We start from the raw sequence: 15,545 nt of genomic DNA on the forward strand, positions 1-15,545 counted from the left end.
CGCCCTTTGCCCGGGCTTAGCCCCAGGTGCTCCCGCGACGTGGGAGTGACGCGGCCTTTATGCGCCACCTGGCACGATCTTCGATGCGTCTCCCGCCGCTAGGCAGGGCGGGAAACGTAGTCCAGAGCCCCCCTCCGCTTGGCGGCCACTGTGGATGTCGGTTGCGGCAGCAGGAGGGGGACAGAGGCAGGCACCAGGCTCTGCAAGCGACCAGGGTTTCAGGCAGTTGTAAATAACAGGTCCTGGGAGTAAAAGCAAAGGGAAAACGGCGTCACCCACTCCACCGGGGTGACGTGCCCTTTATGCGCCGCCTTCAGAAAAGGGGGGTGGTGATGAACAGAGTGTCTGAATTTGCATGTAGCCAGGTTCTGAGCTGGGATGGTACAGTGAGCTAAAAAACGGTGATGGATCAAGCCCTGATCTGTTGACTGGGTACGAGTGTTCTGTTTAATTTAGATACTCTGTCCATCACCACCCCCTTTTTTGAATCGTTTTGTCCACCATAAGCGTGGAAGGGTATACTCAGATGTGAGTCCCTTGCTCATTGCACCATCAGGATTCAAGCAAGCCGGGCCGAAGAAGAGCTGAAATGCCAGAAACCGGTCCCCGGAAGCTTGTTTCCTTCCCGGTATAAGAATTGGCTTGGTAGTTTGGTCTGCCCTGTTCCCATGATGCACTGGGCCAGGGACAGACCAATTTGCATATAGCCAGGTTCTGAGCTGGGATGGTGCAGTGAGCTAAAAAACGGTGATGGATCAAGCCCTGATCTGTTGACTGGGTATGAGTGTTCTGTTTAATTCAGATACTCTGTCCATCACCACCCTCTTTTCTGAATCGTTTTGTCCACCATAAGCGTGGAAGGGTATAATCAGATGTGAGTCCCTTGCTCATTGCACCATCAGGATTCAAGCAAGCCGGGCCGAAGACGGCTGAAATGCCAGAAACCGGTCCCCGGAAGCTTGTTTCCTTCCCGGTATAAGAATTGGCTTGGTAGTTTGGTCTGCCCTGTTCCCATGATGCACTGGGCCAGGGACAGACCAATTTGCATGTAGCCAGGTTCTGAGCTGGGATGGTGCAGTGAGCTAAAAAACGGTGATGGATCAAGCCCTGATCTGTTGACTGGGTACGAGTGTTCTGTTTAATTCAGATACTCGGTCCATCACCACCCCCTTTTCTGAATCGTTTTGTCCACCATAAGCTTGGAGGGGTATACTCAGATGTGATCCTTTGCTCATTGCACCATCTGGATTCAAGCAAGCCGGGCCGAAGACGGCTGAAATGCCAGAAACCGGTCCCCGGAAGCTTGTTTCCTTCCCGGTATAAGAATTGGCTTGGTAGTTTGGTCTGCCCTGTTCCCATGATGCACTGGGCCAGGGACAGACCAATTTGCATGTAGCCAGGTTCTGAGCTGGGATGGTGCAGTGAGCTAAAAAAAACGGTGATGGATCAAGCCCTGATCTGTTGACTGGGTACGAGTGTTGTGTTTAATTCAGATACTCTGTCCATCACCACCCCCTTTTCTGAATCGTTTTGTCTACCATAAGCGTGGAAGGGTATACTCAGATGTGAGTCCCTTGCTCATTGCACCATCAGGATTCAAGCAAGCCGGGCAGAAGACGGCTGAAATGCCAGAAACCGGTCCCCGGAAGCTTGTTTCCTTCCCGGTATAAGAATTGGCTTGGTAGTTTGGTCTGCCCTGTTCCCATGATGCACTGGGCCAGGGACAGACCAATTTGCATGTAGCCAGGTTCTGAGCTGGGATGGTGCAGTGAGCTAAAAAACGGTGATGGATCAAGCCCAGATCTGTTGACTGGGTACGAGTGTTCTGTTTAATTCAGATACTCTGTCCATCACCACCCCCTTTTCTGAATCGTTTTGTCCACCATAAGCGTGGAAGGGTATACTCAGATGTGAGTCCCTTGCTCATTGCACCATCAGGATTCAAGCAAGCCGGGCCGAAGACGGCTGAAATGCCAGAAACCGGTCCCCGGAAGCTTGTTTCCTTCCCGGTATAAGAATTGGCTTGGTAGTTTGGTCTGCCCTGTTCCCATGATGCACTGGGCCAGGGACAGACCAATTTCCATGTAGCCAGGTTCTGAGCTGGGATGGTGCAGTGAGCTAAAAAACGGTGATGGATCAAGCCCTGATCTTTTGACTGGGTATGAGTGTTCTGTTTAATTCAGATACTCTGTCCATCACCACCCCCTTTTCTGAATCATTTATGCGCCGCCTGGCGCGATCTTCGTTGCGTCTCCCGCCGCTAGGCAGGGCGGGAATCGTAGTCCAGAGCCCCCCTCTGTTCGGCGGCCGCTGTTATTGTCGGTTGCGGCGGCGGGAGGGGGACAGAGGCAGGCACCAGGTTCCGCAGGCGACCAGGGTTTCAGGCAGTTGTAAATAACAGGTCCTGGGAGTAACAGCAAAGAGAAAACAGTGTGTATGTAATTAATGTACTTTCCTCTTTTAAAAAGAAAAGGCACAGAGGAGGCAATAATTCATTGAGTATCGTTATTGCTAGCCAGCAAATGAGGATTACTAGCACTCACCACCTCCCCTGAGTAGACCTTGTACTGCTCTGCTTTGCTGCACTGAGAAGTTAAGTCAATGATGTGCTGGTTCCCAGTAAGGAGACAATTGTGGACATACTACTTATGCAGGCCTCTCATCCTGCACAAATAATACCTCAATTTCTTAAAGCATACTTGTCAGAATCCATGCAAACTTTATAAGCTCCTATCCACCTGTCAGCGTCAAGGTTGTGTGGGACACTAGAACTAAGTCCTCATCAAAAATGTGTAAAGGTCTATGTGACTCTGGTGACCATGCTCCAGCAGTTTTGTTCTTTTTACTACAGGAGGAACAGATCTACAATTGCTCATTAGCAAATTCCCTTCCATATTTTTCTGCAAAATGGCCATATGCTTTCTGGGATCCAAGCAAAGATTCCAGCAAGGGCCAGTCTTTGTTAGTGTATTTTTTCACCATTTATTTCTTTATCCTTGAAAACAGCCAAATCCATTGCTTCTATGAAACACGTCTCCAATAACTGACGTCACATCAATTTCTTCTTCCTGACTTATAGAATTATTGTAATCAACAACCAGGCGAAATATGCAATTGTTCTTCCCAGGAACGAAGTTTATTTTGAAAATGTACTGCTAAACTTTGAAACTCAACTAAGCACTTCTAGCAGTGCAACGTCTCCCACCTCCTGGAGAAAAGATGTCTAACAAAGGACTTGTGATGTGTGCAACTCATAAAAATGCTGTCCAAAATAAAGGGTCTAAAGTTGTTAATAGCCAATACACAACAAATGTTACCTTTCAATGACCATATATTTGTGTATTCAGCTGTATTGCTAATACAAGAGGCAAAAAGCAACATTGCATTATTGAACATGGTCAGACTGTGAAAGTACATCTCCCAGGTCAAATGAATTGGTGTCCACAGTGATAATGCAAGTCTTTCCTTGGTAGAATGGATTCAATCTAGGTGCAATGCACTTCTGATAGAGAAAATGTTTGTTTTTTATAGTTCCCCACAACATTACTTGAACTTTCTCTAAAGGTTCCAATTTCTTAACAAAATTGTGAAAGAAATGTGTTCCCTAATATTCACATGACCTAGCAATGGCAACAGTTTATCCTTTGTTTCTGGAGAAGAAACCTTATTTATAGCTTCAACTAAATTGAGTTTTGGAACAATGCCTCCAATAATCTGTTTTCAAAACAACGCACATTTGCCTGCACTTACAACTAACACTCTTAGCCATGTCAGTACATACTTCATTTGTGAGTTCCAGATAATCCTTTTCATTTTGTGAGAAAATGTATATCATCTTGGAAGACCTGGACACGAGTCCATGCCCCTAAATATATGATACATTGGCAACTGGTATACAGATGAGACAGACACTAGTTCGAAAGACATTATTTTAAAACAAAACAAAACAAATGGAGTGTAGATAGTAACAAGAATTCAGGAATCAGGCACAAGTTCGACCTAATAATCGGATTTTAATTACAATGTGTAAAACAAAAATGCCCCCTGCAATCATTTCACCTATGATGGGTATCACCTACTAAATTGTTATTCAACACCTTGAGATCTACACATAAACGAACACCAATGTCATCATTTTTGGTCAAAAGTATGGGAGAAACCCATTCAGCAGCTACCCTCTCTTTAATAGTTCTTATGTTCACCTTGTCTTCCAACATGATCTTTAATTCTTACCCTACTAACGTGAATTATTCTGGGCTTCTCTCAGACAAGGACAGTATTGTCGCTGAGACTCATTTTCTGTTGGAAAGCCAACAATTTGCCTATATATTTAGTAAATACCATAGGAAAATATGGAGTTAATGTGTTCAGAAGAGCAAGGGTGTCATGTTGTACAATTTCTGAATAGAGTCCTCCATCCAGGACACCAACTCCAATTTTTCCTTCACATATATTTAAGTCACATTATACACAAAGTATCCTACAAATATTATCTCATTAGACTTAAATGAAACTGATCTGATGTCAGGGTCTTGCAATTAGGAACAATATTCTACAAAACATTGTAAAAATACCCTTTGGATATATTGTTATATGGTAATCCAGAGGCTGCCATTAACCGAAGAGTTTTGCCTAATGCGTGAATGGATCAATCTAATGAAGTAGGGGGACAGGGAGCTAAAAAGAGGTCCAGTACCCTTGCTTCCATGAACAGATATGACACTACTATAGGGTAACTGTTCCTATTGTGATAAATCACAGGTTGGAGAAGTGGTAAGGTGGTTGAATGAGTACTTCCTCATTAAGAGGTGGTGCCCCCACACACCTGTGAGCGTGTCATGCTTCCTCATCAGGCTCTGCTCCTCCTGGGGTCGACGCTGCAATATCCCACGGGCCCAGTGAGAGGGCTCTTTGACTCAGATCTTTTTAGAGAAAGGTGTGATGGTGAATGCAGATGTGTGGCAAAAAGGGAGTGTGGTTCTGGTAGTGAATAAAATCTACCTGAGAGTTACCTCAATATTAAATTGTAATCCCATGTTCCTGTGGTATGGTTAAAAAGTGTATAGAGATTGTGAGCTTCTCATCATGGAAAAAGGCAATCTATCAGCGTGTGTGGATCTGGGTAGACATGTTTCACGCCTCAGTGGTCCAGGAGGGATCTGTGGCATTTCATCAGGACCAAAACAGGGGGAGAAACAATCACTGCCCTTAATTTGAGTAATGTGTGGGTATTCCGTGTATCGTATGGTATTCACTGACACCACCAAACAATTGTTAGTGGGTCACATGAGTACCTAGAGGTCAAATGACCAAATGGAATCTGGATTTCCAACCTGTAAGAAAAACACATAGCTCAAAACAGTGCTCAATTGTAGTTAATATTGCGTCCCCAGGTCACAGTCCTTGCGAGATACATCATCATAATGTTATTTTAAAATCATAATGGGCAAGGAGCAAACATAGTGAGGCTACTACATTACCATGTGTCACACATCCTGTATCAATTCAGGTGACTATCACAGACCATGATGTAAACAATAACCTAAACTGGCACACATATGTATCTAGAGATAGAGAGGATGGCACCAACTTAGGAGTAGGGATCTTCTCTTACCCTTCAATTTAGAAATAAAATGCACCTTGGTTCAAGGCAGAGAACCTAGACTGTGTTGCGGTTGAGATGCTGCTGGAGAGATAACATTTGCAAGAGAAACAGTTAGGGACTATTCGGTAGTTCTGGTGCAAACTGACGGAGGAAATCTAGAGCGATTTGTACTCGTGTGGAGTGTTGCGGTGTATGGCTCATAGACCTACCCATTATTCTGCCTGTCCAGAGGTAAATTTCAGCCAAGCACGACATCATTAAGTATCCCATGGCGGAAGCAGCGGCGCGCAATCGTCCCTGCGTGATCACGTACTGCAGAGTGCTGACGTGCCCATCAGCCTTTGTTGCTGTCACACGTGCATGTCTCAGGTCACCCGTTGTATCAACCGATACCCGGGCGGCCATGTTGGAATGTCGTATTGGGACCGGTATCCTCTCATGAGGATATTGCTAAAAGTACTTAGATGTATGTAAAATAGTGTTGAAGGTGGCAAGAACAATGTTTTCTTGATGAGATATAACAAATTTAATAAAAAAATATATTTGATGAGAATAGCTCAAAAAGAATTTCAGGAGGATTACGCTGTTCCATTCCTGTTGATGGCAGGAGTGTTTCAGAAAAGAGTTTCTTTTCGCAGGCCCATGAGGTGTGGTGGGGGTACAGTGGTGGTGGGCAAGATACGGGTCCCTGAAGAGTACCTAAAACAAGTCAAAAATAGTTTGTATATGTCCCAGCCCTCTCACTAAGCGTGCTATGTAGTCGCTAAAATCAGTATGCACTGGTGCAGCAATCCAGGAGGTGGTTCTGGTGAAAACAGACCCAGCCGATCTAGCGTGGTTTGTACTCATGTGGAGTGCTGCAGTGTGTTGCACGTAAACCAACTCTTCTGTGTGCCTGCCTGGAGGTAAATACTGGCCGAGCAGGCATGATTAAGTATTCCATGGCGGAAGCAGCAGGGAACAAACGTCTCCGATTGATCACTTACTGCTGAGCGTGAGGTGCCAGTCAGCCTCGGTTGCTGTCACATGCGCATGTCTCAGGTCACCCGTAGTATCAACAGATACCTTGGCAGCCATATTGGAATGTTGTACAGGGAGTGATATCCTCTCATGATGATAATCACAAAAAATACTTGAATGTATGTAAAATCGTGTTGGAGGTGGCAGGACCGATGCTTTTTTGATGAGATATAATAAATGTAATAAAAATGTATTTGTTGAGAATGAGAATAGCTCGAAAAGGTTGTCAGGAGGATTACTTTGTTCCATTCCTATTGATGACAAGAGTGTTTCAGAGAAGAGTCTCTATTTGCAGGCCCATGAGATGTGGTGGGTACAGTGGTGGTGGGCATGATATGGGTCCCTGCAGGATCCCCAAAACAATAGGAAAATAGTTTGTATATGCTGCAGCCTTCTAACCAAGCATGTTATGTAGCATCAGATGTAGTCTAAAATCAGTATACATTGGTGCAGTGATTTTGGAGATGGAAGTCTAGCAATAAACTCAGTACGTCATGGTGTGCCCCTACATAAGTGAATAAGTGGGGGGACCACAGACCCTCCACCTTGAAGTACTGGTGCCCAAGAGGTACTCAAGGTATCTCAGATGTATCAGTTCGACATCTGCTGCTAAATATAAATTGCATTTAAAATTAAACATATAATGGCTGACAGCTGTGATGTATAAATAATAATTGTGGGTTAATGTAAAGGAGTAGTTTTTCCTCTATTTGAGAGATTACATAGATATTGGGATTGTTGCTTATGTTTGAAAAAACGTATTTGATGTTGTTCATCAAGGAATGTGAGCATATCACAAACGTAACATATTATAATGATGATAAAACTGTGCATGAGGAAAAGGTGTTCTGTATAATTATGCAATGTTCTTATTACATGCACATTGAAGAATAGCATACAATCTGAAGATGGCTACTCAATTATGGTTTCTTATTACTGCCTGCACATCATATCCAAACGGCCAATAGATAGTGTTAAGTATGGGAGAACTAGCTGAAGAAAATGGATCCAGGCAAAAATGAGGCTTGACGCGTCGTGACGAACAAGTTACTTACCTTTGGTAACGATATATCTGTAAGAGACATATATTAGTTATGGATTCCACACCTTAGAATCACCCCCAGGCATCAGACTGGACGCAGAGAATTTTTCTTCATTAGTACCCCTGCGAATCGGTAGGTGGCATCTATCGACTCTGCGTTCGTCGTTGGCGTCGTGATCGCCGGGAATTACATTGTGGTATGTACTTAGACTCCGCCCCTTGTGCACTGACATCAGTTCTTTACACAACATTCCACGTCAGAAGCGCAGAGCCATGCAAGACACTGACCACCGGTGGACAAAACGAATGCCCTGAAAGTAAGTCCCTTACCCTAGATGGCAGTTCGCAGAACGGGGAGGATGGGTGGGGTAGTGAGGAATCCATACCTAATATATGTCTCTTACAGATATATCAGATACACAGCGTCTTTTTTTATAGTCCAGAATTTATTATTATTAAACAGTGAAATTATTCTCCAGACACCTCATATTTTAGCACAGCTTCTAAAAGGAGTTCATCTGGTACTTCTTCCAGATCATACTACTGATTTGCAATCTCAGAGTTTATAGCTTCCAGTAACTCTACGTCATCCAGTGCTTCCAAAAAATCAGCATCATTGCTTTCATTTTCAAATTCACAGGTGACATCTGCAGTACTGATGTCCTCTGAATCAGTCTTGCTGCCTGTTATAGATTCATTTTGTAGTTCAATTAAACTGTTGCTCATTTTTAATGTATCTTCTGTAATATTCCCCTCTTTATCCATAACAAATCTGTTATGTTCTAGGTCCTAGCACAAAAACAAACATCACTTCAACAGTTTTCTTAGTACATAATACAAAAGTAGGTTTATCAACTATTTTGGCCCAAAAAAAAGAATATGTAAATACAGTTGTCTAATAACATTCCAACTGTAGAATTTTAGTTGTTCATAAGGTTATATAAATATACTTGCTTATAAAGATATCCTCTTCTTAAGTTTTCGTAGAATTCGAAACCAGTCACTCCTTATGACTATGGAAAATGACTCAGGCTCTTGTACTAAAATGCAGAACTAAAAAATGTAGAATATGTCTATTCACCTTACCCTTTCCAAACTAGTAAATGTGTTTTAGTAAAACGCAAGGGATACTGTTGCTAGAATAATAGTGTGAATCTGTGTGTATTTAGATACCATTCTGATACTAGTTTTTGAATACTTCATGTGTTTTCACACACATCAATCTTCAAAGACCTATCCAGTACTCAACTTTTAACAAAATTAGAAACTAGTCATTGCTTATATATGTCCAAAATACTCACAGCAACAACTATAGAACGCCCCTTCAACACAAAGTATTGTGTATGATAAAGACATATTTACATAGAGAAGAAAAGCTACACACAGTCATTTATCCTGCCCTTGTAAATAGGAAAGAGTATTTGAAAACACACTCTGTGACGTATTTTATGTTGAGCAATTTGGTCTCTTTTAAACCTGAAAGTCCCTGGTCTCTACTAGCCAACCATGTCTTTCTATTGAATACCATACAGGTGCGTTGCAGAGAGCTGTTCTGAAGCCATATCCCATTTTATACATTTCTGTAATAAAACTCTGGCACTTTTTGAATATATCTTCTGATATCGTGGGTCCCCAGGCACACTCAGTATGCATATTAACTTTATCATATATCTTTAAAAGATACAAACCATCTTTGCACACATATGTACTCCATCTCTTGTTTCTTCAGCTGTATAGAAGCACAGCCCATTGACCATTTTTTATAGCTACTTATACTTACCTTAAGAGTAATAAATAATAAAAGAACTATATATTATAAAATTAGCATCTGTTTCTGGAGTGAAGCGGTCTTTATCTTTCTCTAGTTTTTTTAACTTACTCTGTTTAAGTGTTGCTTCGAAATCCGACATTTCTTGGTTCAATTCCTCAAGTCTTTTCTTTAGTTCAGTAGGTTTATGCAGGTTTTTAATTGAATCTCTATCTTTTGGATATCTATTTTTAGTTCCTGTGTGATTCGTTTTGCTGTCTTTATGATTAGGACTAACCAATCCCGTGTACAGTGCCACAAGATTAGTGACCACTCCTTTTTAAAGACTATGTCTGTCTGAAAAATGAAAGGTTTGTTCTTAACTAGAAGCCCCTGTGGCGCAATTTTGTTTCTCAGATATTCCGTCATTAGGAGACCATAAAGGGCTGCTCTTATCTGGGTTTTTCTGAGATCCATCATCTCGTCCCAGTCTGCCACACTTGGTCCTGGATCTGTATTGCTGAGGCCTTCAAAGGCGTTAGCTGCCGCCAGAATTTCATCAATTTCGTCCTCGCCAAATGTAAGTCCATGTTCCAACTCCATCGTGCTGTAAGTGTGTGTATACTTACGACCAATGTGTGTGTTAATAATGTAGTGTTGTCAGTGCTACTAGTGGGAAAAGGGGAACTCCCGCAGCTGCGCGCTGCCTAGGTATAATTAACAATCAGAGGGGGGAGAGAGAGAAATCAGAATGGATTAATTCTCCCTGGGCATATTTAAATAAACAGTTAGAATCCACTCCTTGAGATTAAGGGTGTCTCCTCCACAGTGGGGAACACCTTTATGTTTTTAGGTCCCCTCACACACCAACAGGCCCACATGAGCATCTACCAGACGAACCATAATATGCCCGGGGGTCTGCATCTTTCATTCATCCTTAGAATATATATCCACTCATCCTAGTAATATGTATTCTCTGCCCCTTGGCAAAAGAAAACAAGCAAACAATGAAACACAGTATTATGAACAAAGTGGGCGTTTTTTCCAACAAAACGCCATGCACATTGTGTCCGTTAGGAGGAAAAACATCATTCGTATTGCCATAACTAACCGATATGAGACAAGCACAGGATAGCGCATGTGCATAACAGGTAACAAAGACACCTATAACAGCGCATGCGCAGCTGGACAAAACACACCGCATGGACGCATGCGCGAAGGAAAGACGCGAGAAAACAATGACCGCGAGCAAGGAACCGACAATGACCATATATGGCCATAAGGAAACCACAATCATGCAATTAACTAACTAAAACCGACAATGACCATATATGGCCATAAGGAAACCACAATCATGCAATTAACTGAATAAAACCGACAATGACCATATATGGCCATAAGGAAACCTTAGTCATGCAATTAACTAATTAACTCCAACCCGGGAAAAGGTATAAAACCCCGGTTTCAAAATTCCTTCTGGCATTATCACCGGAGCCACGTAGGGATCAATCGGGAGGTATTTCCTCGTAGAAATCGTGAGTAGAAAGGTCTGATGATTGTGAGCACTGCCACCACTACATGAATGTAAGTTAAACCAAGACCTGAATATGCCTTTCTTTCTCAAACAGGTGCTGGTTAGCACACCAGATCCTGACGTTTTGGCTCATGAGGTTTATCTACAACTCCAAAACAGTATGTTGTAAATATGTAATGGCATGAAATTGACATTTTTCCTCCTCACTTTACAGGGATATAACACAAACTTTGTCCTTTCCCTCTTTACCAACAATAGTGTTACGACCAGGAAATGATTTGAAAACATCTGATCAAAAATTTCCTTATTAAGTGTGTGTGATCTATGTTGTGTGTCAGTGAGTCTAGTGTGTTTTTTGTAAAATATTTGTATACCACTATAAGCACTGGAATACAGCTATAGTATGTCACCTGTAACCACTGGACATTTTACCTATGGATATGGAGAGAGAGACCACCAGAAAAACATTTTTTGTCTTCTTTCCTTTACAGGTTGATCAATAGACAACGTCTTTTTTTGCTAGGTACATTACTTTTACCTGCACTGCAATTTTTCCTCAATTTTATTATTAAATTCTGGTATTAGTTAGAGAAACGTGAGTAAGATGGGGATTTTACGCACCCCGTCCTGAAGAAGGTGCTTCTGACACCGAAACATGTCAACACACACAAAAAGGAGGTAACGCACATTGTCAGCGTAGTGACCTCCCACCCTCATTTTTAACAGCACCAGCCCGGGGGCTTATTAAATAATTTTTAGTCACCCCACGAGCCAGGTTCTTTTTAACTATCACTATTTCCCAAACCCCACAATACACTCACATTTATTCAAAATACCCCCTCACCAACACCACACATAGTCTAACAAGAGCTCCCACGTCTCCGTAGGTCGCAGCACGCCGTACCCCGTAGAGGGGTACGATGACCCCGATGATGAAGCATGACACCAAGGGCCCTGTTGGTGTGTGAGGGGACCTAAAAACATAAAGGTGTTCCCCACTGTGGAGGAGACACACTTAATCTCAAGGAGTGGATTCTAACTGTTTATTTAAATATGCCCAGGGAGAATGAATCCATTCTGATTTCTCTCTCTCCCCCCTCCGATTGTTAATTATACATTTAAATTTTCCATGACGACGGTACCAGTACTCATTAGTACCAAGCTGATGATATTAATCAGCTGAGATTTCAAAACATTATCTTTCAATCAATCAATCAATCAGTGACACTTATAGAGCGCGCTACATACCCGTAGGGTCTCAAGGCGCTGGGGGGGGAGGGGGGGTGCCGCTACTGCTCGAACAGCCAGGTCTTCAGCTTTTTCCTGAAGGAGAGGTGGTCTTGGGTCAGGCGCAGGTCGGTCGGGAGGGAGTTCCAGGTCTTGGCGGCCAGGTAGGAGAAGGACCTTCCTCCTGTAGTCGCTCTTCGGATGCGGGGGACAGCGGCGCGGGCGTGGTTGGCTGATCGGAGGTGGCGTTTGGGAGCGTAGAAGTTGATCCGGCTGTTGAGGTAGCTCGGGCCTTGGTCGTGTAGGGCTTTGTGTGCATGGGTGAGGAGGCGGAAGGTGATTCTTTTGTTGACGGGGAGCCAGTGAAGGTCTCTCAGATGTCCGGTGATGTGGCTGGTTCGTGGGATGTCGAGGATGAGTCTGGCTGAGGCGTTCTGGATCCGCTGGAGTCTCTTCTGGAGCTTGGCGGTGGTACCGGCGTAGAGGGCGTTGCCGTAGTCCAGTCGGCTGGTGACGAGGGCCTGGGTGACGGTCTTCCTGGTCTCGGTGGGGATCCACCGGAAGATCTTCCGTAGCATGCGTAGGATGTTGAAGCACGCCGAGGAGACGTTGTTGACTTGCCTGGTCATGGAGAGGGAGGAGTCCAGGATGAAGCCCAGGTTGCGTGCATGGTCTGTCGGTTTGGGTGCGGTGCCCAGTGCGGGAGGCCACCAGGAGTCGTCCCAGGCGGAGGGGGAAGAGCCCAGGATGAGGACCTCCGTCTTGTCAGAGTTCAGTTTCAGGCGGCTGGTCGTCATCCACTCGGCTACCTCTTTCATCCCTTCGTGCAGGTTGGCTCTGGCGGAGGCGGGGTCGTTGGTCAGGGAGAGGATCAGCTGGGTGTCGTTGGCGTAAGAGATTATGCTGAGGTTGTGTTTGCGTACGATGGCCGCGAGGGGGCTCATGTAGACGTTGAAGAGGGTGGGGCTCAGAGATGATCCTTGAGGGACGCCGCAGATGACTTCGGGGGCCTCTGACTTGTACGGTGGTAGGCGGACTCTCTGTGTTCTTCCGTCGAGGAAGGAGATGATCCATTCCAGCGCCTTGTCCTGGATTCCGATGTTGCTGAGGCGCTGTACTAGGGTGCGGTGGCAGACCGTGTCGAATGCCGCGGAGAGGTCTAGGAGGATGAGGGCCGCTGTTTCTCCCTTGTCCATCAGGGCTCGGATGTCATCGGTGGCGGCGATGAGGGCGGGCTCGGTGCTGTGATTGGCTCGGAAGCCGGACTGTGAGGGGTCGAGGGATCCGTTTGTCTCGAGGAAGGCGGCCATCTGCTTGTTGACGGTCTTCTCGATGACTTTGGCTGGAAACGGGAGGAGCGAGATGGGGTGGTAGTTCTTGAGTTCGGTGGGGTCCGCTGTTGGTTTCTTGAGTAGAGCGCTGAGTTCGGCGTGTTTCCAGCTCTCAGGGAAGGTGGCGGTGTCGAAGGATGTCTTGATGATGTCTCGCAGGTGGGGTGCGATGACAGCGTCGGCCTAGTTGAAGACGTGGTGAGGGCAGGGGTCGGTCGGTGATCCGGAGTGGATGGAGTTCATCGTGCGGATGGTGTCTTCGGTGCTGATCGGGGTCCAGGCGTGGAGGGTGGTGGTGGGGGGTGATTGTTCGGTCTCAGGTGTACTTTATCCATGAATACCTTTGCCGAAACATTTTGCAGATGTACACCTACATAAGAAAGTCCAGACAAGCCACTTTCAAAGAAAAGATTAAACCTATACAAAATACATTGTTGAAAACTTGGACCTTCTGCATACAATCTTGATGTCCGGTATGCAGATGCAGGAATCTGCGCAAGTCGTTTATCATATCGTCCTCCTTTTCCTGTTGGAAAACAACTGAGGGAAACAATGAGCTTCCAAGCTTTCTTCCCATACACTCATGGTACTTCCCTATGCTTCCTTCATTTGGAATAAAACAATAGCATTTCCCCATCACTTCTTTGGAATGAAGCGGATAAACACTGTAATGTTCATAGATTTCTTCAGTTCTGGAGATATCCACTTTTTCAATTTGTCCAGTTAGCGAGTCAGTCTCTTCTTCTAAAGTTATTTTTTCTTCCCCCACATACACATATTATAGTACTGATTATTTTTTACCAGATACAATGTTGCCTTTTTCACTTTCCTAACATCCACTAATCCTTGCCAGATTTTCTTACTCTTAGTAGGAACGCCATTAACTAGAATAACTAGAGGATCATCTTCTACATTTTCTACACCAATTGTTTCAATATTTTTCTTTAAATCTAGAGGCAAATATACAACTCTTCCCTTTAATCCTCTCTGTAAATCTGAAGGAGGCAATTTCCCTGTCTTAGGATCCATACAAACAATAGCCTGAAATGGATGCACTCATTGAATAAGAATAAACTCATAGGTATTTAAATGATCAGTTCAGAAGGAATATTTACCAACTCAAGATTATTATGCACAGCTCAGCAGGCATTTTGTTTTCGTCTAATTTGTTATCACAATATTTACAAATACGTTGATCCGAACCCAAAATAATTCTCTACCAACAAATAAGTTGCAAATTCCTTCCACTCATTATTATTTTCCCCTTTCACTTTTTAAATACAGATCAATAGTCCTAATCTGATTTTTATAATGAGTTCGTCAACAACAAATACAAGAATAATTTGGCCTTTCACCTGAAATCACCATAAACTTCATAATTTGTTGCTCCAAATTTTTTGTACTAGAACGTTGTACATTTTCTTCAACATTTCCTTCTATTAATGTATCAGTTTCTGCACTGTCTTGCTCAGGACCAAAGTAACTAAACTCAATTTCTTCACAAACGTTCATTACATCTGATACTGATCCACGCAAAAGAGCATTGTTCAACTTTTTTAACATTAGTGCTGGATTTTTTGCATAATACAATGTTCTGACTAATTTCCTAATGATGTACTGCTAACATCCTGAAATGGTGAAAAACACTTTGACATACTTTTCTAGAAAGACAAGCCAGAGAATGACCTTGCAAATCAGTATTTTCTCTCACTCTGCAAGGGTCTAGTCCTATCAACATCTTAATCTTTTGTTTAACACTTTTCTTAGTATAGTTACATAAGAATTTGCAAAAAATCCAACAGATTCCTGCCGTATACTACAAATACTACTGCAATTTCAAGTGTACACTGGAGCTTTAGGAGTCTCCCTAAAACTTTCTCAGCTAACACCTCTTCTGCATTTCTGGGAACAATTTTCTCTTTCTCAATCGGACAACCATTTCTAACCTCATAAGCTCGACCACTAGTGTCAACTGCATGCAACAAATCATTACTCTGAAGATAACTCTCTTCATTAAAAAAGGCTCAGAACTTAAACTG

This window comes from Lissotriton vulgaris, chromosome 8 (assembly GCF_964263255.1).
Source record: "Lissotriton vulgaris chromosome 8, aLisVul1.2, whole genome shotgun sequence".
Classification (NCBI taxonomy): Eukaryota; Metazoa; Chordata; class Amphibia; order Caudata; family Salamandridae; genus Lissotriton; species Lissotriton vulgaris.